The sequence below is a fragment of the Protopterus annectens genome, chromosome 7.part0 (genome assembly GCF_019279795.1).
Source record: "Protopterus annectens isolate FY-2018-M chromosome 7.part0, PAN1.0, whole genome shotgun sequence".
NCBI lineage: Eukaryota > Metazoa > Chordata > Ceratodontiformes > Protopteridae > Protopterus > Protopterus annectens.
The window spans coordinates 297,663,607-297,690,826 of NC_056739.1; the positions used below are offsets into that span (position 1 = coordinate 297,663,607).

Sequence of the window (27,220 nt, forward strand, 5' to 3'; positions counted from 1 at the left end):
TCATCAAACATGCAGTTCAAGCACCTAAATACAATGATTTTTGCAAGAGCAGAGACCATCAACATGGCAAGCCTGTCCTGCTCCACAGAAAAGATTAATCCTAAATCCCCCGCTATACAACTGCAACAATGGCTTGATAAATGCTTACAAAAAACTAAACTGTACCTCACAGCACTACAGTTAAAATGTCACTTAAATCAAATGACAAATACATATAAAAATCTTTAAAATAGTATCATTCATCATACCTGTGATCAATTTAATGGGCAGTTAGAAAAAGACTTCAGTAAGAATAATAGAATTTCTTTTTATACATAGAAGTTTAAGTATGACTGTGACGTCTGACTGCAAGGATGGCAAGCAGATTATTAAGAGTCCCTGAACCATGTACACATCTTGTATTCTGCAAGATGCTATTTAAGTGTTTAGTAGCACTAATCTAGTTATGTGGTGAAACACTCAGCTCAAAAAAGCAGCCTCGTGTGTATTTAACTTCGGGCTAGGTACCACATAAGTTGGAAATAAAAGAGCAAAAACTGAAGAACCAATAACCCATAAATAAATAAACAAACAAAAAAAGAAAGTTCCACAAATAAGATTTATTGTAAAATACATAGCGCCTTTGTCTCACATTTTCCTGGGACTTCAGAGTAAAAATTCTCAATTCCAGTAAGGCTGTATATTTGAAATAAAAGTTATCTAATCAAAACTCTTAATGTTACATAAATAATTAAATTAAAATATTTTAATGAATTTTTTTATTAAAATATTTTGTTCAATTAATTATTTATGTAATTGCAAGAGATTTGATTGGATAACTTTTATTTTAAATACACTCTATTACTAGAATTGAGAATGTTTACTCTGATGAAGTCCCAGGAAAACGTGGGACAAAAGTGCTAAGTATCCTATTTTTGTAGCTTCCGAGTTTGTTTATTTGTAAAAGAACAAAAATCCCACAGCAGATGAATAAAAGATCCAACCAGAAATATCCTAGAAAATGCAATAATTATGAGTATAATAATATTACTAAACTTTCCTTTATTAGTGTATGATGGTAGACTTGTAAATTTCCCCTTAAAAATAAAAAAAAAAGTTTCTGCACAAAAAGTCATGAATGCACAGTCACCCACGGGTCTTTAATAATTCATACAGAACAAAAAGCTTAAATTATGAAACAATGGAAGGGTTGCGATAAAAGAAGAGACATGGCCTGGTAAGGATACTGAAGGAATCAGGATATGATTTGGACACACTCCACAGTCAAATGGAAGGGGTAGTATTAAAGAGAAAGGGTAGAGGAACAAGATGACATGGATGGCAAGTGGAGAGAGGGTGATTCAGGACCAGCTAAAGGAAGTACAGCTTCATCAAGATGGTAGTGGGGTCATGGAATGAATTATCACAGACAGTATACTTCAGAAGATGTGTTCAGGTATGCCAGACAGAGATGGAAGAATGAAAAGGACAGCAAATGAAGACAGGGAGCTGTAAACAACCATGCTTCAGTTCTTGAGCAGATTCAACAAAGCATATATATTCTCCCCTGAGTAACTTTGTCTGTTCAAACACAAGTTTCAAATCAAAATATTAAAAAAATCTCAAACTGACGAGGCAACTCCCACCAAGTGTATTATACAACTACAGAATACTTAATTACTTTGGAAACTAATTTTCAACATGCTCAAAGTGTTACATATAAATTTATTTTATTTAACATTTGTTTACCTGTAAAGAAGTCTCACTTGGAACAAAGCCATCTTTCAGCGGAGGCCCAGGTAGAAACACTCCAGACGCATGTTTTCGTAATGTGGGAGGAAACCAGAGTACTTGGAGAAAACTCACACGAACGCAGGGAGGACATGTAGACCCCGCACAGAAGGCACTCCCGCCAAGAACCGAACCGGAGAATGTCTTGTTGTGAGGTGACAATGCAACCACTGTGCCACTCTGCTGTCCAAATACTTATGAAATAAATGTAGACTCATGATGCTGCTAGCATTTAACACTAATTCTGGATCAGTTTCGGAGTATAGTACTCAGCTTACAGCATGTTATATGAACTATGACATTGTTATTGTACAAGTAGGACCCTATCAGTTAATTGATTGCTCAGATGAACAAACAACTTAAAAAAATGGAAGCACAAGTGGAACAGACCTTTACTGTGCGAGATCATGGTACAGTAGATACTTTCTCCACTGTGGAGCAATCTTGTAGTTGGTATATGTTATTAGCAGGGGATGTGGGGGTGCAAGGGAGCGCGCTCCTCTGCAAGAATAAGGTGTTGTGTGTCCCAATCCTTTTGAGCTTCCAGGTTTTTGAGTATCCAAGCTTGATATTTCATCATTTGCTCATATGAGCATTCAACAAGTTATAAGGACCCTGTTCAAGTTCATCTCAAAGGATGATTTTACAGCTGCTGCATAAAGTTACCTTTTTATAATAGAACTGTATGATAGTAATGACAGAGTTCAAGATGTACGGTTCCACAGGTGCTATACATTACACTCAAAAGATTAAATAATGATGAAGTTACAAGAAATGGATAGACATAAAGGGATAAATCTCTGTCTATGGCTCGGGTGATCTAAGTATGATTCGTAGCTCAGATGCTTGACAGCAAAGGCAGGGAGAGTGTGTAAGACCACCCTGAGGGGGATGAAGCGGTGAAGCTGTCCACTCACACACTCACTGCTGCTATCCCTCAGAAGAGGGGGGCACCTAGGGGTGAGCATTAGGTTTAAGAAGCCCTCAGTGGTTGGTAGACTTTACAGTGAGTGGGTGAAAGTATTGTGGGCCCCGGCCACTATCAAGATGCAGTTTACAAGTCCACTTCTTAAGGGTGAGGTTAGGTTATCCAAAATGGTATTTTTCTGAAGTGACAGCAAGAGCACTAAGCCCCCTCATGGCTGCCTGAATGACGGTCCCGTTCAGTCAGCTCTCACCCTGGTTCTTTGAGGAATCCCCAGAGTGCAGGAAATAAAGGGCACTCTCTAATCAAGGGGAAGATTCATGATTGATAAGCACAGTGTCAAAAATCACAAAGGAAAATTAAAAATTGCAGTCAGATGGCTATCAACTTAAACTGAGGCTCACTAATCAAATTACTGATAATTTTGAACCAAATATCTGAAAAACATACCTAATGAGCTCATCCCAAGAAGTATGACACTGTGAAATTTCATACTAAAGTAATTTGCACTCATTTTTGTAAAATCAGATTGCGCTGCAGAATAGGGCAACAACAGTGACATGGTATATTCATGACAAGAAACACCATAAATGGCATGCTGGAAATATGGGCCCAAAATGTTATGAAATGGCCAAGCTACATATGTGTGCTTAAAGTCTCACAGAAAGACAGAACTGTGAAAATGTTTATTACCTCTGATAGTAAGAGGATCCTGAGCTGTAAAGCTGTCTCTTCAGTTTAGGGTAAAAATATAGTCATGTAGCTGTGTGATAGCAACCTTCGGCGGAGGAGGAATGGTAGGTTCACAAGGATATGACTGTGAATTTTCTGGAAAAAATTATGGAGTCTCTTCTTGTCTTCTAGGGCTCTGCTGCCAGAGTGAGCACTTGCCAGTACAGGGCATCTGGGTTTACACTGGCATGGGAAACTGCAGTGTCTAAAGTCATACTGGTTAAACATCAACCCTATGTCTCCATGTTGTAAATGATACTTTCCTTTAGTTCGGGGACTGCTGAAATGTTTACAATGGCATGATGAAACTGCACTGCATGAATCAGGAATGTTAAAATATTAAAACTACACCTCCATGTTGCAAAGATTGCTTTCCGTAGCTTAAGGACTGGTGAAGTGTTTGCACTAAGACAGGGAAATTACAGTACATATAGTGGCAGTGGTTAATTATTAGTGGTTAATTATTAAAAACTATATATATATATATATATATATATATATATATATATATATATATATATATATATATATATTGCTTTAGCCTCATAATCTAGATGGCAAAACGCACCTCAGATTTGATTAAAATTCCCATTAAAATTCCCATTATAATGTTCACATCACTATTACAGCCTGTGTGCTATAACAATGGAAATATACATTTAGTCAGCCCCTTTCTATCTCTACACCCAGGTGCACTGTCACGCACCTCTCTTTTCTCTTCTTTATGCTGCCAATACATTTTTTTCTTTATGTTTGACATGATAAGAATACACTTTCCAGAAGATGTAAATGACATAAGAAATAGTTTCTGTGTAGTATATGTGATTTCATTACACACATGGCTAAATACATGGGGTACAACTTGCAGAGATTACTTCCCCTATGATGTTTTGTGGTACTTTTCCTCAGGGGCTCCTCCCATGCTTTAATAACCAAAATGTAGTCAATCATTTGTGAATGAGGTAACAAAGATTCCTGTTATTACAGCCCATCAGATGTGCATGGACTAGCTCAGCTTATTAGACCTTCCTCAGAGCTGACTATATCCAGTGACCTTAACTTTCATTTATGTCAACATGCAAAATATTAATGTTCATATCAACTGAATAGATCTTGTTCAAATCAATTTAGTATTCAATAGTAATGATCGTTTCTGTTGCACAAAGTGCAGAGGTACACATTTTACATTACTGGTCTGCTGTCTCTACATAAATGTAATTAAAGTACCCAGTGTTTTAATTTTTCAGTTTAGAAATGTACAACATTTATCTCAGATTTTATTCTAAAGGAGAGCAGGGCCTAAGGTCATACAAATATCAAACAATCACAAGTACACAGCAGCAAAAGTTAACGTGTAGCATTATATGTTGTCAAACAGTATAACTAAGGTTTAAATATTCTGTGTAGTATCACTGTCACTGGCAACCATCTATATTTACAATACACACACATCACAAACACACACATGCATGCACGCGCATGCACACACATACACGCACACACACGCACACACGCACACACACACACACACACACACACACACACACACACACACACACACACACACACACACACACACACAGATATAATTAAACACACAAATCTGTAAAAGGCAAAAGGCAATAGTGTTATTAACATTTCCAGTACTCACAGACTACAAGCTGTTTATCTACAGTCAGGATATAACTCGTATTTCTTTCCTCTCTGGATCTGCCATTGTCTCCGTCTAATGTTGCATATTTGCATGGTCTGTGAACACAAAGAAGATGTTAGCAATGTAAATTTTACAAAATACAAAAAAACAAAACAAAACAAAAAAACAGCTGTAATCCAAGTACTGAATATTGTAAAGGTGGGATTTTTAAAAAAAGGAAAGGAACGAATTACATAGAAATAAATTAAATTTGTGGCAACAACAAATGCAGAACAGCGTTCAGGAAGAGGAATGTGACTTAAGGAAAGGCAGGAATGGAACAATTTGTGTAATGTTGGAACAAACAATAATTGTTAAAATGAAAACATATATAATGCATGAAAATAGTATTGTTTGTCTCTATAAATGTATGTGTACCTGTGTCATTGTTTAAAATGTGATTTAATTAGGATGCTTAAAAAAAAAAGCACCTGTAACTCTTTCACAAATGTGGTAGCTGTATGAACACCCTTTACTCTATCTACAGAAGCGTGTATATCCTTTTCCTGTCCTAAATATGTCCTAGATATTCAGGCTGCAATTTTCTTAACTTACATTTTTTAATTCCCAGTTTACAATTCAGAAGTAGTTGAAGTACTTTACGTAATTTACTAATATGTTCACTTTCTGTCTTTCCTATAGTCACAAAGTCATTCAAGAATGAAACATTCAATCCCTTGAATAAGTTTTCCATTAATTGATGAAAAGTAAATAATGCAGAACTCAAATTGAGCACTGTAATACACACACCAGTCTCTTGGCATATTAATCACCATATTTTTTTACAAATCATTAAGCAATACCTGTTGATAACTGAAAGTTAGATCTGTTTTAGAAAATACAGCTGAATCACTCAACATGGTCTCCAGCTCCTCCACTTTCAACATGCCTATCACCTCTTCCACTTAAAGAGAAGGCTATGTGTCTGTATTTTCTGTCTGATATAGAATTAGTTTACAATACCCACAAACAATTATGGCACTATCCTTTTTTTACAGAAGGAACAATCAGAGCTGTTGATTCATAAAGTTTCACTGGACTAATGATTCTTCCCCTCTCAAGCCTTTCAAGCTCTAAATCATCTCCATGTTTTAGTGCAGTGATCTAATTTTGAAAACACTGGTACAACAGTCTAATTCACCAAACTGGCACTTTTAACACTGCAGTATTAAAGATCCTGACAAAACACTTCTTCATTCCCAGCAAGCATTTCTTGTATGGATTGATAGTCATGTGACTCATGTGGCTCTCATACTTAATTTCTAACCAGTTTACCATTAACTTCTAAAAACTGGTCCCATGCCTTTTACTGCTACTAAAGGCCAAATATTATTTTTACTTTTTGTAACTTATGCAGGTATTACTTTTAAATTCTTAATTTGTTACATCTTAAGCTTTACAGTACTACTGTATGAGTATTTTGTAAAAAGCATTACATGAAACCTTCTTTCAATCAGAATAAATAGCACTGTCCCAAAGAGGGTCCGAAGTCTGCTTTTTAAGATTGATAATAAATGTAGAAGAAAATTAGTCTTTTCCAGTTTGAGAAATTATCAAACACATTTACATATCCTTCTAAAAGTCTGCAGTTCACCATAAAAAATAAAACTTTTAAACAAAAAAATGTCCAATTTCTTCTAAAAGAATTTCCACGTGCAGAACAAGATTTTACTCTTAGTTTAAATTTTACAATTCTTCTGAAATTTATCATTAAAAACCTCATTACCGCTTTTCTTCTTGTATGTTACATAGTTTTGAAAACTTCAAAAGGACAGGTTTATAAGGTGGACATACCTATTGGCTGGGTGTACAGAACTCCTCAAAGAAGGATGGGAACCAGATCCAGGCCACTCTGCTGTGGATAATACCACTGATCAAAGTCCTTGTGAAATGATCATTTCAATGGCCTTATTTCAAATGAGTCAGGGGAGGCATCTTATTCTTTTTCTTTTTTTTTTTTTTTTTTTTTTTTTAACCTTTCGTGCCAAGAGGCTCTGACAGAAAATGAAATGACTGAAGGTCTGATTGGACAGAGAAGTACATTTACTTTACAAAACCTATCCATAACCTTTGATTTCTTGCTGGGAAACAGTAACAAATTGCTGGGGCTTTGAATCGATACTGAACAGTTCAGGCAATTTTGCTTTAGGATACCTAGATAGAATGAAGACCATTTAGTAGTGGATAGTAGAAATGGTCAGCCAGTCTTCTGAAGTAAGAAAGCTCTGAATCTAGATGATTCACACTACAAGATTTTGAGCACAGTCTCTCTGGGGATCACAGCCACTGACTCAGCAGTTTATAAGAATTAAAACAAAGAGAAACATAGCCTTCCTATCACACAACCCCTAAAATCAGTCCTGCACTCCTTCTATTGTAGAAGGGGGTTGCTGAAGCCAAGTGCTCAACCAACATCACATGCTACACTGGCATGATATGAAATGGGAAGATATCTGTTAAGGGTGGTGCTACAGAAGGCATTATAAATGCAGGGTCTGTTGCTAGAATTGAAACTAACACCTGTATGGTGGTCTCAATGGACCCACTAAGCCATTTTCCACTAAGCAGTGAACACACTTTTGATTGGGAGAGGAGGTGCACGTGAACATGGAAGTAAAAGGCTAAGGATGACTCGCCCACCTCTTACAGCTCAACAAATCCTTCCCTGGAGTTGGTGCTCTATGACAATATCACTTTTTATGGTAAAATATTTAATAAATGTATATTTTAGTATGTATCAAACACTATAATGCACATACTAATTTGAAGAGAACCGTATATGTTCTAAAGGTTTTGTAAAAAATATATTATGTTCCTGTATGAAACATTCCATTTGCAGAGATCATATTCACACCTGTTTTTCTGGTGTTTTGACCTCTCTGACTTTATTACTTTGATCTTTTCAGATAGACACAGGGTTTCTAATGAGAAATAATTTAAAAAAGTGTAATTAGCCAGGTGATCTTTTGTAGCTAAATAAACTGACAAAAATTTCACACATTTTAGTAACACTGCATAAGCCAGTAAATACCAACAGACCAGATGTCAACATTTTTGTCTCTGAAAATATCTGCAAAGGGGAAGTGTCACATTGGCAAAATAAGATGTGAGAAGCCATTTACATATGGCCAATATTGGTAGGACACAGAATCAGACCAATTTCAGTCTCAGCTCAGGATCAATAAAATGACCAGTCATAAAGAATATACTAAACAATGTTATCAATGGAATGTCACTAAAAATACAATGATTGTGCTATTCTAAGAAAAGTAGTGTAGTAGGTCATTCCAAGATGGCTGTTCATTGGGTGACAAAGTATCCTTAGCAGTTTCTGTCTGATTTGCCAGAAGACTATCTAATTAAGAGAAATGACCTTGAGAAAATGGCTACTGAAAGCATTCAAGTGTTTTCTTAGCTGGGAGGGCTATAAAGATAAGAAAAAAATCAGATTGCATTTACTAAAAGCAAAGGCTCTTAGTGTTAGTGACCTTTCTTTTTGGGCGTCGCTAGCCTGTGGGTGTGGCTATCATTTTAAAATGTTTGTTCTTGTTATCTACTTAGTTTTGTGTGTTATTATTAAGCTATTATGTTTTACGGGGGGGTGTATGGGGAGTATTTTTGTTTGAGGGTTTTCAAAAAAACAAAAAATTCTGCAAATTGTGACATAGGCTCAAATGGAGATGACAAGAAACAACTGTATAGAAGATTAACCTGCCAAATGGTGCATGCATTGAATACAAAAGTTGGAACCATACATTTAACAAAAAAACTGTTCTATATAAATGGTGGGAAGAATAATCCCTCAAGAAAATGATTCTTTTCATAATATGTTTAACCGTTAATGGTCTCACAGAAAAATACAAAGAAGAAAGAGTAGTGAATTATATTAAAAATGCTCCAGGAGACACACTCGGAAAGAACAGAACAGGTCAGTTTGATAAAGAAAGGTTTTCAAGATGGTTATTCAGCAGAATATCTGGGGCAAAGGAAGAGAGGAGTACTTATATTAATTGCAAGAGGAACTCCAATAGCAATAGAAGAAAATATAAAAGGCAATAATGGTAGATTAATAGTAATAAGGGTCTACTGACAAGGGAGGAGGATTATACTGGCATGTATTTATATTCCACCTAAAACTGCTATAATGGAGCTTAGGAAAACTCTGGGAGAAATAATCAGCTTTCAGCAAGGAGTATTACTTATAGCTGGGGACTGTCATTTGATTTGCAACAGTGAAGATGTGTCGGGGGGCCCAGAAGGGAAAATATAACAAAGGAGGGTAGATTTTTTTAACAAAATTTATGAAAAAATTTGGCATGGAAGATGCGAAGTCAGTACTAGGAGTTCGGAATGTATTTACATACATCTAAGATAAAAAACTGGGCTAGGCTAAACAGAATAAACATTTCACAGGAACATGTGCATTTAATTGAAACTGCAGTGGTGGTGCTGCGGTAGCGTTGTTGCCTCACAATAAGATGTTGTCCTGTTTGATTCTCAGCTAAAGCGTCTTCTATGTGGAGACATGCTAGAATGGGCGTACCTTCGTTGAAGGTTGTGCATCAGGGCTGTCAACTCGGTATGTAAAAATCTACTGCCAATCATTAGTGGACCGGAGTTCCGCTGTGGCGACTCCTAACTGGGAAAAGCCGAAAGATACAACATGTGCATTTAATTGAAAGTCTTGATACACACCCAATAAATATTTCAGATCATGCACCAATAATAATTAAAATAAAACCACAGGGTAATGAAATAAAATGAGACATTGGCGCTTTCCCACCTATATGATGAAAAGAGAGGAATTTAAGGAATAGGCAATAGAAATTATTCAGGAACTATTAGAGAACATAGAAATTTCTTCTAAAAATTACTCAACAATGGCTAGTTTCTCATGCCTTCGATCAAATGTTTTCTATTCTGCTATCTTCTTGTCAAACTTCTACCAAATGAAAATACCACAATGATTTTTAGTTATATATCTAATGAGTTTCATATTACTATCTGTAGTAAGGCTTAAGAAATGTAATCTTTTCTATTTTACATTCCCCTTTTTGTAAATTGTGATTGTTGGCAACTGTCAAACTTTTTGTATATTGTTTGTAAATCTTTTAAACATTTTTGTAATCTTTTTGTACTATTGCTATGGAGTTTATCTCCCCAGGTCTCCGCTGAAAATGGGCTACTTGCCCAGCTGGACTCTGCCTGGTTAACAAATATAAATAAATAAAAAATACAGCTAGGGAGTGGCATAAAATTAAAGTGGAATTTAAAAATTGGGTGGAGATAAAAGAAAGGGAGATATGGTTAAGAAGTATCAAGAATTACTTAGTGGGGCTGACAAGTGTTAAAGTATTGCAGAGTGGGGCTCTTACAGAACAAGAAGAGGAGCAATTGCAGAATGCTAAGCAGAAAATAAAGGATTACCTTGATAATATGCATGAGGTTAAAAAGATTGCTTTTAAGCAACTGTTTTTTTGATAATAACCCTAGAGCACAAAAACTTTTAGCAGAATGACTCAGGCAACAGAAAATAGAAAGGCTGTCACCAAGCATAGGGAGCCTATAACAAGGAAGATAAGGGATCTTGCAGAAGCATTAGAAATACTTAGAAAATTCTATGAAAGTCTGTATAAAGTAGAGAAATATGGAAATCAAGAAAAGGTACAAATGGAAATGTTTATGGAAGAATTAAATATCCCAACGTTAGAGGTAGAGGAGGTTTAATTACTAACATGATATTAGGAGATGACATAAAAATGGTGATGTATAATCAATCTACAGGAATGCCCCGGGAATAGATGGTATTCCTGTGGAGGTTTGGAAGCTAGAAAGTAAAAAACTGATAATGATCTGGAAGGTTTTGTTTAACAGTATTTTAAGAGAAGTACCAACATCCTGGAAGAAAGTGGTAGTAGCTGTAATACATAAAGAGGGCAAAGATCCATCAGATCCAGATTCATACAGGCCCATTTCAATACTAAATCAAGATTATATAGTGTTTATGCCTATAATGACAAAAAGAATGTCAAAAGTGATGCCAAAATTGATACATATGGATCAATGTGTTTTTTTGGAGGGGAGGCAAACATTTGACAACATTAACAAAACAGCGATGATCCAGAGGGAAGTAAAATGTAAGAAAATGCCATTGTTGTTGGTAGGTCTTGATGCGGAGAAAGCATTTGACAGAGAGAGCTGGGACTTTATGAGTAGAGCAATGGATGCATTTGCATTCCCTGAAAAAATGATAAGGTTGATTAGGAGGATACATGAGGGATTGGAGGTGAAAATTAAAGAGGGTGGGGTCCTCTCTGATAATCTGTGCTTGAGCAGAAGAACTAGGCAGGGGTGTCCCCCCCCCTTTGTTGTTTGCATTATATTTAGAACCTGTAGTAAAGAAAACAAGGGACTCCGAAATTATGTACCCACATGTGAATTGGTTCAGCAATATCCATACTTAAGGTGACATGATTAAATTAAGTATTTAGGAGTATGGATTAACAATGATACCAATATGGCAGCTAAGGATATGTGGGAAGAGACCACACAAAAGATAATACAAAAACTGAGAAAATGGATAGTAATAGTTTAAAATGGATAGTGATAGTAAGATACAAGCAGTTAAAAAATGTTTTTGTCCCTTTATTCTCATATACAGGTCAGGCACATTTTTATCTACCAGAGGAGAAGATGTGGATAGTAATTAATAAAGAGTTGAAGGATTTTATCTGGGAGGGAAAGACAGCAAGAGCCAAGTGAGATAAGTTTATTCTTCCAATAGAACATGGCAGATTGGGATTACCCACTTTAAAGGGGTATTTCAGAGCAACACAGTTAAGACTCCTATACATAGCAGAAGCAGAAAACTATAACTCACAATGGACATAGATGATGAAGAAACAGGGGGGAAGTTCAAGTAACACTGGGATTTTGGATACAAACCTTTGAGGAGAACAACAATAATCATACAGAATATTATATTCGTAAAGTAGCAGAAGGTATTCTAAGAACTACACCAACATGGGAATGGAGAAAGGAGATTCTGCTGATAGGGATGACTGCAATTAAGGATACAGTCAATAGGCAAGACAGGGCAGGAGTATATTGGAGAAAACTGGCAAAGGAACCAAGGTATTGGGAGCAAATAACTAGAGAGGGAAAGGTAATAGAACAGGAATCTGAATGAGCTATGCAATGGTTGACTGACAATGACTGGATATATTAAAAGTAATGTATAATGTTTGCAGCTACAGTTGTCTTGGCATGGTTTGTAAGGTATAATGTTTGCAACTGAGATTGTGTTGTTATGGTTTATTTTCATTTATATAAATGTAATATTGTCTGCTACACATGATAATTTAATAAAGATGTTTCTTGTACAAAAGTAGTACAGCAAACAGAGTAGTATACTAAGAGCAAGAATATACTATACATACTCTGATTATACCACCAATGATAGCATAGTAGATACAGTAGTATACTAATAGTAAAACGTATTATAGTAGATACAGTAGTATGCTAAGAGTAAGAATATACTATACATATTCTGATTATACTTATACTAAGAATAATAGCATAGTAGATACAGTAGTATAGTAAGAGTAAGAATATACTGTACACATTCTGATTATAGTAAGAAAAGTAGTATAGTAAATACAGTAGCATACTAAGAGTAAGAATATATTATATATATATATTCTGATTATAATAAGAATAATAGCATATAAGATATAGTAATATACTAATAGTAAAAATATACGATACATATTCTGATTATACTAAGAAAAGTACTATAGTAGATACAGTAGTATACTAAGAATAAGAATATATTATACATATTCTGATTATACTAAGAAAAGTAGTATAGTATACTAAGAGTACGAATATACTATACATAGTCTGATTATACTAAGAATAATAGCATAATAGACAGTAGTATACTAATAGTAAGAATACACTATAAATAGTCTGATTATAGTAAGAATAGTAGCATAGTAGATAGAGTAGTATATATGAGTAAGAATATACTGTACATAGTCTGATTATACTAAGAGTAGTAGTATAGTTAATCCAGTAGTATACTAAGAGGAAGAACATATTCGGATTATACTAAAAGTAGTAGTATACTAAGAATATATTATACATATTTGGATTATAGTAAGAATAGTAATATTGTGGTTACAGTAGTGTACTCAGAATAAGAATATAATATACATATTCTAAATATTCTGATTACAGTAAGAATACTAGCATAGTAGATATAGTAGTATAGCAGAATATTCTGCTAACTATAAATGAGTATACTAAAACTATTATAGTAGTAATATATCTAGTAGTATAAAAGAATAGTATAGCAGAAAAAAAGTAATTTAGTACTAATAAGTGCTAGTTCAGGTTCAGCATGATAACTGCACTCAAAGGGCTGAACAAGAAACAATAGTTGTAAGAGGCATAAGTACCATTATACATGCTTATTGATATCAATGTTCCATATGATGATAGCCATCTTGGATGTGAGATACAGAAGCATTATTCTCCTCCCACGTCAAGTTTGAATTTGGGTGTAACATGTCTCAAATGAAGTCTAAGCGTAATTCTTATTCTCTTCTGTTAATTTAATACCTAGTTTGGAGGTATTGCTTAATTAAAATAAAAACTGCTGAACTGCAAATCCAGGTCAATATCTGTTAAAATATTACAGAAACTGAATGATTTAATGACTGTAAATGCATTTCACAATTTTGCAATATAGAACACCGACAATTCATATTCTCATCTTGTATTTTCTAGGTTATTTTATGCATCTATATTTCTGTGATTGAGTAGTGTGACAGTAATTGGGTTGCCTTATCTGTTTTACTAACAATGACATTTGCAGATTATGGTAATAAAGCACAGAAATAATTGGACGACTACCCCAAAACAAAATGCTGAGAACAACACATTTTGATATTAATCTGCAAATATCAGAGACATATTATTTTAAAAAGAAAAATCTGTGGTATCCATTGAATTCACAGAAAACCCAGTATGTAGCCTATACTGAGTCAAAAACAATCCAAGCAGAAACTTCGCAGTGTGGAGGGTGTGAAGCTCACTCCTTGAAATATGTTATGCAGCTAGTTCATGAATAAAAATCAAACTTTAAAGTATGTACCACAAAATAATAAAATAAAATAGTAGGTAGTGCACAGCTGAGTTAAGCATGGAATATCCTTTATTGAAACACACAAACAAGCGATCCTAAATGAGAGAACTTCACACCCTCCACACTGCAAAGTTTCTGCTTGATTAGAAGTATTACTTTACATGTACTGCTCTTGGCTGGATTACTTCAGCTGCAGCCAAGAGAAAGTCAGGGCCACCTACATCACAGTTACCCTACTCATGTTGCACAGTACTCTCAACTAAAGATGACATTAATTTGGTCATACTAATGGCATGATCTTAACTGGAGGTTTTGGTAAAAGAAAGCAGAATTTTGGCAGATACCCTAGTTAAATTTCAGACTAGGAGTACAGAAAAAACTGTATAACATTACAGCAGAGAAATTATATTGCATTCTTTGGAGTGTACCTTAATTTTCTGATATAAGTATGAAGGCATGACATAAAGTGAAAATGTTACCAGAGTACGTTGTTCCAAATAAAATCCAACTGACACTTTTACAGGTTAATGGAAATGTTCAGCCTAGTGCTTGAGAATGAAATAATGAATGTGTATTTTTTCAGGGAAAGTGTTGAATGCAACTAAACAGGAAGGAAGTGTGCAGTCTGTGTGGATATTTCTTTAATACATGTTTGAAGGCAATGACTGTTTAAAATAATAAGTCTGATTATTTAATCTGCTCTGGCCTCTGAGTAAATAATGTAGCACCTGAATGAGTCAACAAATCCATAAATATTTTATAATTCTTCCTCTTAACCTCTTACAGCAATAAATCTGGACAAAGAAAAAATGCCTCATAAATGGAGAACAGCAACAGTCATCCTTCTGCTCAAAGGTGGACCCTCTACAAACCCTGAAAACTACAGACCCTTTAATTCTCACTAGTCTCATATGCAAAGCCATGGAAAGAATTATCATGGGAATGATCAATAATGACAAAGAAAACCTCTAGACACTGGAGTTTGGTTTCATCAAGGGCAGGTCATGCCTACTCAACCTAGTGAACTTCTTTGAGAAAGTCGCTAAAGCAATGGATGAGGTCAAAATGGTTCACACTACCTACCTTGACATGGCCAAGGCATTTGACACAATGCCCCACTTGGGAACTGTTGACAAACTAAGCGGTTAGGTGCAAACTATTATGTCAACTGGTTGATAGCCAGCTGGTTCACAAACAGGACCCAGGAATTTGGAACTGGGGAGTCCACCTGTACAAAGAGGCAAGTCACAAGCAGAATCCCTCAATGGTCAGTCATTAGACCACTCCTTTTTGGTATTTACTTCCCTGAGGTCAAGGCCATTGTCAGAGGCCTGACTACATTTGCAGATGATTGCAAACTAGGAGCTTACATTGAATTGCCCATCGACACAAATGTTCCCCAGAAAGGGATGACACAGACAAATAGCTAGTGTCAGAGTCATGGACTAAAATTAAATGCCTAGAAATGCATAATAGTATTATTTGGGAAATCATCCATCCCGGGTAACTATCATACTGACAATATACCCCTAAGAACTGACCCAGTAGTCAGGGACTTGGAGATACACATAGACAATAATCTAGCCTTTGACCATCACATGTCTACAGTAACGAGGACATCATTCTATGTTGTGCTACTTAAAAACAAAAGTATGTCATCTAGTTCCAAGGAAGTCATTGTTCCACTGTATTTGGCATTCATCACACCTATCATTGAGTACAATGTTCATTATGGTATGTACCTAACCAGGTATTTCCAACATCTGGAATGTCCACAGAGGTTCCTCAATAAAAGAATACAGTGCGTAAGTAACATTTCTTATGCAGACTGCTTCATGGCCCCATCCCTGTATTCTGTCTCCTACAGGCTGTTGAAGGTATATCTATCTTGGCATACAAGGCATTATCAGGCCCCACTCTGATGGACCTCCTGCATATCTGCGAAACAAACAAAATCAGACTTACCCATTCTAAAGACTTAAAGCTTGCCAGTGATGTAAATAGGACCTGCTGGAGAGACAGGTATGTATCCCAGAGACTACCCTATCTATAGAACAGGCTTCCTATCCATGTGAACAGAGTTCTTCCCTAATCCAATTCAAGCATAACGTGGACAGTTGGATGGGGAACAGGAAATTCTTCCCTGGTTTGGCACGATCTCTCTAATGGACACAGGGAGCCTGTAAATGGTTCATCTCCCAAGCCTCTGCTTACACTTATCAAGGGTACCAGAACTTGTCAGAGATTTGAGATGCATGTTTAGCCTAGTAAACACCTATGCACCTATGAAACTATGACAAAGGCCCACAACTAGAGTCAGATTTTAATTATTGCTCTTATAAACATAGAAAGTTGCTAGAACAGGAGGCTTTACATTAAAATGAATCTTCTGAAGAATATGAAGTGTAAAACTCAAATGTCTGTCATCATTTAGTGACTTCAGTCCTCAGTGAATTGTCAAAAAAAATCCACAAATTTCATGAGGAACAGTGCAAAAATAAGAGACAAATATCTGGACATTATGTAAAAAATCTGGACAGCCAAGAGGTATGCTCCTAATTTTAACCCAGAAAAGTATCCTGGGCCAAGAGGAATGGAGTCATGACTACCACCCAAATCATTCAGATTAATCAGTGGTAAAGGCTCTTGGACAGCCATCTTGGGAGGGGAAAAAAATGAAGAGGCCTCCATGGAAATGGGAAAAGACCATGACATGGGAGAATGTTTTTGATCAGAACTCCAAGGGAGCCTAAAGACTTGATGGGAGTCATCTACACACAAATCCAAAGTGCCACTAAAGAGTTCCATCGTTGCATGATTAATATCCCATGCTACACCTTTTACATGTGCACCTCCTGAGTACTTGCTAGAACATTATTGGGAAGCATAGGATATAAGAAACATTCACATCTATCTGGCTGCAGTGTGGCATGACCCACCTGACACCCCCCCCCCTTTTAATGTGGCAGAGGTGCAGGCAACGTAAACTCAGACAGCCCAAAGAGTTCCTTTCCTGCCCAATGCAGTGAAGTTCTAGGGTAAAATGCCATAAATATGGGGGGGATAGAATATGCAGAGCAGGTCACAGGGACCCTTACATCAGACACATAATTTCACCCCCTAAAATGTAAATCACATTCTGGTGGCTCAGCTACTCTTCACTTAGTAGTCAGGTATCATCTAGTGAGTGAAGGGAATGGGCAGCAAAAATCCAGGTCTTACTTCTCTATTGAACTTCACAGGCATCTAATGTGGAGGACTGAAATGACAGCCTCTCAGCAAGAGGTGGAGAGAAGGTCACTCGTAAAATATAAACTCCGGACTAACCTTAGTCCTAGGGTCTAGGTACCTTACCTTCAAACCTATATGTTCCATCCTGTCCAGGATCTCACAAGGGGTTCTCCTTCCAGTTTCTTTCTCTTTCCTCTTGGTTTCCACTACAGTCAAAAGGATAGGTTATTTTTTTTTTATTTTTATTTATCATTTGTTGACCGGGAAAGTCCGACTAGGTTCCACAGAGCCTGTTTTCAGCGGAGGCCCAGGGAGAAATGCTCCAGATGCATGTCTTTGGAATGTGGGAGGAAACCGGAGTACCCGGAGGAAACCCACGCGAACACAGGAAGAACATGCAAACTCCACACAGAAGGCACCCCAGCCGAGAATCGAACCGGAGAACCTCTTGCTGTGAGGTGACAATGTTAACCACTGCACCACTGCGCCACCCCGTTAATACAGACATCTTGCTTTTCTTCCCAGGGGTGAACAAATTAAGGGATTGAAATACCAACCAAAGGGGCACCCATTAGCATTGTGATTCAGTCCCAATGTAGAATCTGTGGTGATCAATGGTAATCTGGTAATCACAGTCACACAGTCAACAGTGAAACTTTATAAAAGGCCCATAACTTTATAAATGACCCATTTAAGGAGGTGGTCCAAAGTGTTCAAGTTGCAAGAAGGAACTGTGGCTCAATGAAGTGTACAGTTCCCCTAACCAAAAGTGCAAATATGTCATGAACTGTCTAAAGGGGACATGCCACAACAAGTATTTAAGCTTTAGAGGATTACAATAGCCAAATGAGAGAGCATAAAGACAACAGACTGAGAAGATTTACCTTCCACAGAAAACACCCTCGAGGTAAGGTCACGTCTTTAACTTTATTAAAGTTACATTCAGGTTTTTAGCATTTAACCAACCAGTAAAACAAAAGGAGACTGGGTAAAATTGCCAAATACGTTTAATAAACCAAATTAAGTATTTTCGTCCAGCTACAATGGACTTCCTCAGAATTTAACCAACTAAAGATACATATAAAGTCATTTTCTAAGCCAGAACATGATGCTGGAAATATAACCATCAACCCCCCATTTTTTTTGTACAACCACACAACATTCATTGTAGTAACATTTTACAGCAGTGTGAGCTGTGCAGTATGCTTATATACAGTTCTGTATTTATAATGAAGTTTAAATCCTCTTCTATGTATATGTAAGCACTCTTGTAAATGTTGTTTTCATGTTTTACTTATTCAGTATGCCCCTTGGCTATGTTTTGTACATGCAATGTTTCTGAAATGCCTTAATGACAGCATTTTGTATTCTTTGCATTCCTAAGTGGATTTCTTACTTGTTATTGTTTTTGCCATTGTCGCCTGGGTTGTGGCTAAAAAGGGTCCTTGAACCAGTTCACTTACCTGGTAAACAAAATATAAATAAAATAAAATAACAGCAGCATAACTTGTGCAAAGAGCAGCATACAGCTGTGGTACCTGCCTGTAAGTTACATATAACAAAGTATATGCAAACAAGATTTGCCTGGTTCCGTGTATTTACCAATAGGTTCTTATTAATTCTGTATGTATTCCTTACTTATCAATTTATTTTGGTGATGGGATTAGTCCAGCTAGCAATGTGACATTTTATCAGGGGATGCTCAAGGTGGAAATTAAACAGCTGGAAAATTTGATCAGGACAAAAGTGAGAGTCCTTTATAAACATTTGTTTTTATTTCATTCTGAAAATGAATGGTAAAAGGATTTTTTTTAATTAGAATCGTTTTTATATTTACTGCTTTTACTTCATAAAGCAACTCCTACTTTTTGAAATGTGACATTGAATGTTTAATGTTCACCTAATCTGCCACTAACGCATGTAAACATCTCATCAAAGAATGGTGCATTCCCCCACCCCCAGTGGTTGCAGCATGCTGTCAATACTGGAACATGAATGCAAACACCTGGGGGGGTATAAAATCCACAGCCTTCTTGTCTTCACAGCATCATCAGAAAATGTGTCACCTGCTGAGCTGCTGACATTGATTTGCCTGACATATTGCCCTGCATTCAGTTTCATTACCAGCTGATTCCACATTACACCACATGCACAGGTTGTGACTGAATAGGGTCGTCAGATGCAACTGCTTATCCAGTTACCAAATGAATTAAGAAAATAAAAAACTGACTGCTGAATATGGGAAACACAGTAATAGGTCCTTTGGGAAACATTAATGGCAACTGTAAGGGCCACATTTGAGGGGACAGCTGCTGATTTACACTCCCATCCATCTAGTGTGTAGTTATGTTCATGGTATCATCTTAAGGGCAAGAAAGTCGGGTTAAACATACATTTACAGAGGAAATAAACACACATGAAGGCAATCAATCTGGTTAAAAACCCTCACTTCCTCCTTTATTATAAATCACATGGTCATATGGCCTCTCTTGACCTCTCCATCATAATGTATCTCACCTTCGTTTTCTTCATCATATGTGTCTAAGTAATAGAGTCTATCATACTCAATTATGTCAAACCTGGTGCCATTTTTATAGGTGAGTTGGTCCTTTCCTTTTTTAAAGTTGATCGAGGCCCCCTTTGACCGTGGACGTTGCTGCCTTAACAGAAAAAATGCTTTGTGGATACGTCAGGATATACAGCGCCCGAGTCATCATCACCTTTACTTTGCGCCCTCTGTGTTTAGCAGCCATACCTCTGCATTACCTCTCTTCTGTGCGATCCCACAGGTTCTAGTCCCATCAGCTAATTCCACAATGTGCAACTTCGGTTGGAAAGTTGCATCAAAGTGTTTAAACTTTTTCAGGTCATTAATTATGTGTGACGTGGTGCCAGTGTCCATTAATCCCTTCTGTTTTAATTCACAAATCTGATGCTCATTTATTCTGGACAAATGTGTGATCATCCACGTCAGTTGCTTGTTTCACATTATCTTTCTTCTTTCGTCTACAGTTACTGTCCCTGTGGCTGGAGTTTTTGCACAAACTACACCACTGTCTCTGCCCTTTATATTCTCTCCAGCATTCTCGTGCCTTGTGTCCCTTTTGGCCACAGCTATAGCATATAATCTCTGCTTTTACTCTTTCCCCAAGGCCACTTGCTTTCATCACATTATCATTACTTACATTGGCATTAAATTTCTCGGTATGTTCATAGCTTCTCAACCTTGTTTTGAACTCACCAAAGCTCAACTTATCATCATCTTGCGTGATGTGGACTGCAAATGGTTTAAAAGTTTCGGGCAATCCTTTCAGAATCATTGCAATTAGTAATCCATCACTGAGCTTCTCCCCAGTATTTCTAAGTGCCATAATGGCCATTTCAGCCCTAATAATATACTCTGTGATACTTTCCCTGATGACCTTCTGGAGGCTTGTTAATTTGGTGTATAGGCTAATTACCTATGGCTTCCCTTTCCCGGCATAATGGTCTCTCAGGATCTGAAGCACTTCTCTACCAACATCTGCAGCTTCTCTCATGATAAGGGACAAACTTTTGTCATCTAAGAACTGTATTAGTTCTGCATAGGCCTCCTCATTTTTCTCAGCGTCGTCTTCCTCCTCATTCTCGTCATCCTCTGTGTCCTGCTGCACATTTCGCAAAATGGCGTTTTTCAGCCCTAGTAAGCACAGGTGTCCGAGAAACTTTGTCTCCCACAACTCGTAATTCTTTTTATCTCCGTCAGAACATAGTCTATGCCATCGGCTTCCTACTTCCCTCCTGGGCCCATAACCTGTTGGTTAAGGGCAAGAAAGTCAGGTTAAACATACATTTACAGAGGAAATAAACACATGTGAAGGCACTCAATCTGGTTAAAAACGGAAGAGAGGAACAACCCTCGCTTCCTCCTTTATTATAAAGCACATGGTCACATGACCTCTCTTGACCTCTCCACACCGACAACGTCAGTGTAAGAGCACACATATGATCATTCACTCACTTTTATTATTATCAGCCAACAAGTTAGCTATTGAATGAGCAAGCATGCAGCCAATAATGTCAACTGCAATCAATGCTTTGATCAGCAAGTAGTAACTGAATGAATACTTCTGTCAGGACATAGAAGTAACCACCTTGTAAGATTCCCAGCATTCATTTTCCTGTAATCTAGGAGCTTCAAAGTCCTGGCCTGCAAGCTTTGGTCTATAAGAAAGCACTGCCGCTTGTCTGTTTTCACTGAGAACTTCGCCAGTCTCTGTTCTTTCAGTGGGTCAGCGCCAGCACAGAAATGAGCTAATGACAGATCAGATTCATGGAGTAGATCATAAGTTAAACAATCCAAATAATTGTCTTAGACTGTAATTATCTCAAGTAGCAGGAACTTTAGAAGCTACAACCACCTTTTGTGGCTACAGGCATGATTCTGGGGATTTGAATTCTTGCAGAAGAATCAGAAGAAAAAAGGATTTAATTCTGTAGCTTGAGAATTTCTAGTTGTGAAGCACATTTAGCAAGCTCAATAAAAAAATGACAAATGCCAAGTGTCTAAAAGTATATGGACAAATGTAAGCTTGAGAATACATGCAGAGACACAGAAGGATTTGGGGTCAGTAAAGTTGCAGCAGCTTGAGGGCATAAAATATGCAATTTTCTCCAAGGAGGTCCTCAGTAGTGATGGCAATATATCGTACTACTATGTACTTCTCATACACTGTATTTGTTTTTTTTTTTTGTTTAATTTAGTTATTTATTTTTAAAGATGTATATATAGTGATTTTTTGAACCTTCTGCAGTCAAGTACAACTTTGTCTCTGTGGCATAAAATGAGAAAAAGATGTAATCTATACAGTACATAGCAGCTGGAATGGAATGCAGATGTACAATCAGCAAAATGAGAACAAGAGAAATAAACAGACTTTATTTAGCTAATTGTTTTTATTAACATAAGTCATGACTGGAAAAGGACAATAGTTTGAAGAGACCTGCATCAGTACTGCAATCACAGACTTAAAAACCTTGAGATTACTGGGTCCTTGACATGGGTATGACATATCCACTGGCTCTGCCTAGGCTTGTGAAACACAGTGGTCACATATCTTCTGAAACTGCTGCTCAAAGAGAATTGTCTACAGGCTCTTTAGACTAAGCTACTGAATCTGTATTAATGTCCTCCTCACCTCCAAAGAAAGGGCTCCCACATGACAAGGATACAATGAAGACTATCTGCCATATTAGAAGTTTAATGCCTGGGTATGGTGGAACAAAGAAAGAGTGGCAGTTTTCTGAGCTTTGTAAAGGACTAGGTAAATGGGAAAGAGCTTGAACAGTGGTGGGATGGGGCACAGAAAATAATATTTGAAAAGATGCATGGAGTTTCCGTTAGGGCTGTAACTGCAGGTATGGGCAGTTGACCTCATAGTGTCATTCAGGTTTCAAGCTACAAGCTGATTCTACCTAGGAATTGTAACTCATAATGTGACAGCATGAAATGGGCCACCAACTGCAAAATATGATAATTACTAAGGTGATATAGCCCCCCCCCCTAAAAAATATATATGTGAGCACACAGATTTCCTCCAATACTGTGAAGAAGTCTCAAAATTCACATATCACATCAACCTAGACAACACCTCAGAAGACAGACTTGCAAAGGAGTTTTATACCCATATAATAAAACTAACAGTCCCATCTAAATTTAAATACAATGGGAAATTTAAAAGCAATCCACCCTGGTGGTCCACCAACATAAATAACATACACAATAAAAGGAAGAATCACATTAGAGAATACAATAGATCTAAGAATTCAGGTTGGCATATAAAGCCAAGGACAATAACAAATTCTTCTTTATTTATATTAGAAAACTAAGAAACAGCACTCAACAATGTGCATAACTCATACTAAATGACAAAACCTACTCATACCTTGAGGATATTGCCAATACACTACCAAATAAAGTTAATGTAAATTTTACTCATAAGATGACTATCCAAAGCCTTACAATCCCCATATTTTTCAACCTCCACCCTCCCCTTCACCACTAAAGAACATATACTGAAAGTGCTGTCCAAGATTAAGAACACATCCGCCACGTATCTGTCAACCTGTAGCACAAGAAATCTAGACAAAGCCACAAATAATGGGAGACAAAGGACCAAAATCAGGAACAAATTTTAAATATTGCTCTTATTAACTTAGATAGTTGCTAGAATAGGTTTTGCTTAGGCATGCATTTTTTGAAGGACATGAAGTCTGAAACTCAAATGTCTGTCACTATTTAGTGACTTCAATCCCCACTGATTTGCTAGAAGACCACAATATTTATGAGGAATAGATCAAAAATATAAAGCAAAAATCTGGACATTCTGTGAAAATCTGGACACTTGAGAGGTGTGATCCTTCATAGGACCAGATACCACACTGGACTGCTTGTTAAAATGTACTAAACCTCTCAATAAGTTATTTAACTTGAGCTAGGCTCAGCCACAGAAGTACGGCATACAACAGGAGTCATTCCATAAAGGATGTTCCTACTACTGACCCCAGAAACTAGAGGTCCATCAGTCTGATGAGTCTCATTTGTAAAGCCATGGAATACATTATAAATTAAGCCATGGAACACATTATAAATTAACACTGACATTAAAAATCTTATTGTTTTAGATCCAGTTTTGTAAAAGGTAGATCTTGTTAAATAGACCTGGAAAACATCTTTGAGAATTAACACAAGCTGTTGACAGTAGTCACACTGTTCATACAGCCTACGTTGATTTCACCAAGGCATTTGACACCTTCTCCCATGTTAGTATAATGCATAAATAGACCCCTAATGTGGTAAAATAGATAGCTAACTGGTTATAAAATAGAAACCACATGGTGCAGGAAGCAGGAGCAGTGTCAGAAAGCATGAATGTGGCCTGTAGTGTCCTGTAGTGATCAGTACTGGGATTACTTTTGTTTGGTATTTATTTCTCCAATCTACAGACTTAAAACCAAGACGTACGGCTAACCAAGTTTGTGGATGACTGTAAACTGAAAGTTGTTGTCAAACCCCCCTCTGAAACTAAAGCATTCCAGGATGAACTTACACTTATAAATGCCTGGTGTGCTGAAATTTGTCTAAAATTAAATGCTAAGTAATACAACAGCGTCACATTTGGTAGACAAACTGCATCACCCCACTCCAGCATACAGCACTAACAATATCCCAATTCAAAATGTAAACACAGTTACTGACCTGGGATCCTGGGTTGAAAATGCCTTCACCTTTGATCACCATAAAGCAATGGTTGTCAGGAAATACTTCTAATTGGTGCAGGTGATTAACAAGGGAATATGACCCAGATCTAAATATGTTATTTTCCCCTTGTATTCAGCAATGGCCAGACGGATTATAGAATACAATGTCCCCTTTAGGATGTACCTCACTCATCAGACATATGAAACAGCTGGGAAGACCTGAGAGGTTCTTAGCAAACAGAATCACAAGCTTAAAATCCTTAAGTTACCAGAAAAAAATGAGAAACACTGTTCTTCTTTTCAGGATCCTCAAAATAGAGCTATGTCTTGCCCTCTGAGCAGTCAAGAACCCAGTAGTCGAGGATCTGTTGTATCTTCAGAAATCAACAGTCCTATAAGTACATGAATAAGGGATCCAAACCTGCTTCAACAGATCAAGAAAACAAAATGGAGAGACAGATTCATTACTCAGTGAAACTAACACTTCTGATACACTATTTTTCTTCAGATAGGGCCTGGATAACTGGGTGAGTATTCATGAACTCCCCATGGGTTTGAGTGGCCTAACCCACCTTGAGAGGGGGTGGTACAGTCTATGGTGGGAATTGGCAAAGCATAATGGTTGCTAGACTCAGTAGCCTAGAACATCCTTTGATTCCTATTGGGAAAAAGAAACATGACAACTAATAATTTAAGATGGACAGCATCTAGAAACCAGGACAGCTAAGAATATAGGAACTGAGCCCTCAACCAAAAATATGGCCTATGTTAATATTGCTTTTAGCTCCCATTCATTAAATATGTTAACTGACAGCACAGTGTCAAACCACAACATCTAACTACTACAAAAATACTGGATGGACAGCACCTTCCCCACAGTGCAGTGGCAGACAAGAACCATGAGGGTGGGAATAACTAAAGCATATGTCAGCTGGACACACACAAAAAGAAGCAAGCAAGTGGCAATGGGGAAAGAAGAGGAAAAGCGAGTAAACAGGTGCAATGATGGGAGGTATTGACAGCTATGCCAGGAGAAGTAATGTAGTGGATGTGTAACATATGCCACCATAGCTGGAGTTTTGTAAAGAATTACATGTCATTTGTATATCACACTGATTTGTACAGGTGCTTGTGTGGAAAATGTATTTGTAAAGCTGCTTGTGTTAAAAATGTACCAACAGTGGGTCCTGCTGGACAGAAAAGAAATACACCTGTATGTCAGAATGTATTGTCACCGTTGAAATGAATATATTGTAACAGAGGATACTGGAAGAGGAGAGGTTAATGTCAGTCCAGCTAATTTTGAAAAATAGCCTGAAATTCAATTACCTGGTTTAGGTCATAAAGATTATATCTTACAGTTCTGATTACAGCCAGAGACAAAATGTTTGTGAAAACCAGAACTAGGAATCCTACTGTATTGTCCTTAGGGGTGAACTAATTCCTACCCTGGAAGGGTGGACGTTTTTGACATGGTTCTATAGCTTCCAGATGCTAAAACACATCTTAGGAAAGCTCTATGTGTGTGTGTGTGTGTGTGTGTGTGTGTGTGTGTGTGTGTGTGTGTGTGTGTGTGTGTGTGTGTGTGTATGGTAACACATATGTGCAAGATTCTTGCTCAGTTTGTAGTAAAGCGGGTAGTGTGGGAACCAGAAATCAGATGACTACATGTATGTGATGTCATTCTGTAATCCAGCACCAAAATTATGTTTTAATGCTAGATGAGACAGAAGCCTCAGGGCAGTCTTTTTCTGAAACATGACAAAGAAGGAGCACTCACCCATGTCATCTTGCCTTGCTCTAGTAAGTGAGCTAGGGGACAGTAATTCTTTAGTCAGTCCGGAAAATCTAGATAATTTAGTTAAGTATTGTTTTTTCTCTATCTGTGTGAACCTTTCCATCTGTGTTATTTTTAATATTTCCTGTGACAGAAACGCCAGTGTTTATTGTAAATAGATTGTGAAATCCCCATGCTGGGCCAGTAATGAAGGAGCCTGAATCCTCACCACTGACACTGGAGAGGGACATGCACTTGGAATACAAATGGATACACTTAGTATTTCCAGTTGCACTCCTCTCTGCATCAAGCACAATTTCCCTTAACAGCACACAGGGAACACACTTAGTCTGGGGTATGGATGTCTCTACCTGTCTCACTCCAGGTCCCCAGTAAGACTGCCCACTGGTACAGCTGTAGGGTTAGGTCCTCAGCCAAGTGTCCAAACCAAGAACTCCAGCACCATGTCTGTAAGCCCAGTGCTTGGTGTCCCTGCTCCAAGTAGCTGACACACACACACACACACACACACACACACACACACACACACACACACACACACACACACACACACACACACACTGTTAGATTTGATTTTACACACACACACACACACACACACACACACACACACACACACACACACACATGCACACCTGGGAAAGACTGGTACAGATTTACCTGATGTGTCCCCTTATGCCC

General features: G+C 37.3%; 1 protein-coding gene across 1 annotated transcript in view; it reads right to left on the reverse strand.

The window, feature by feature from the left end:
* Nucleotides 1-27,220, reverse strand: part of KLHDC8A (kelch domain containing 8A) — a 581,975-nt gene that overhangs the window by 516,849 nt on the left and 37,906 nt on the right. Inside the window, exon 3 of the mRNA XM_044076810.1 lies at nt 5,079-5,176. The gene's annotated coding sequence lies outside the window, so the exon portion shown is untranslated. The remainder of the gene's footprint in view (nt 1-5,078; nt 5,177-27,220) is intronic.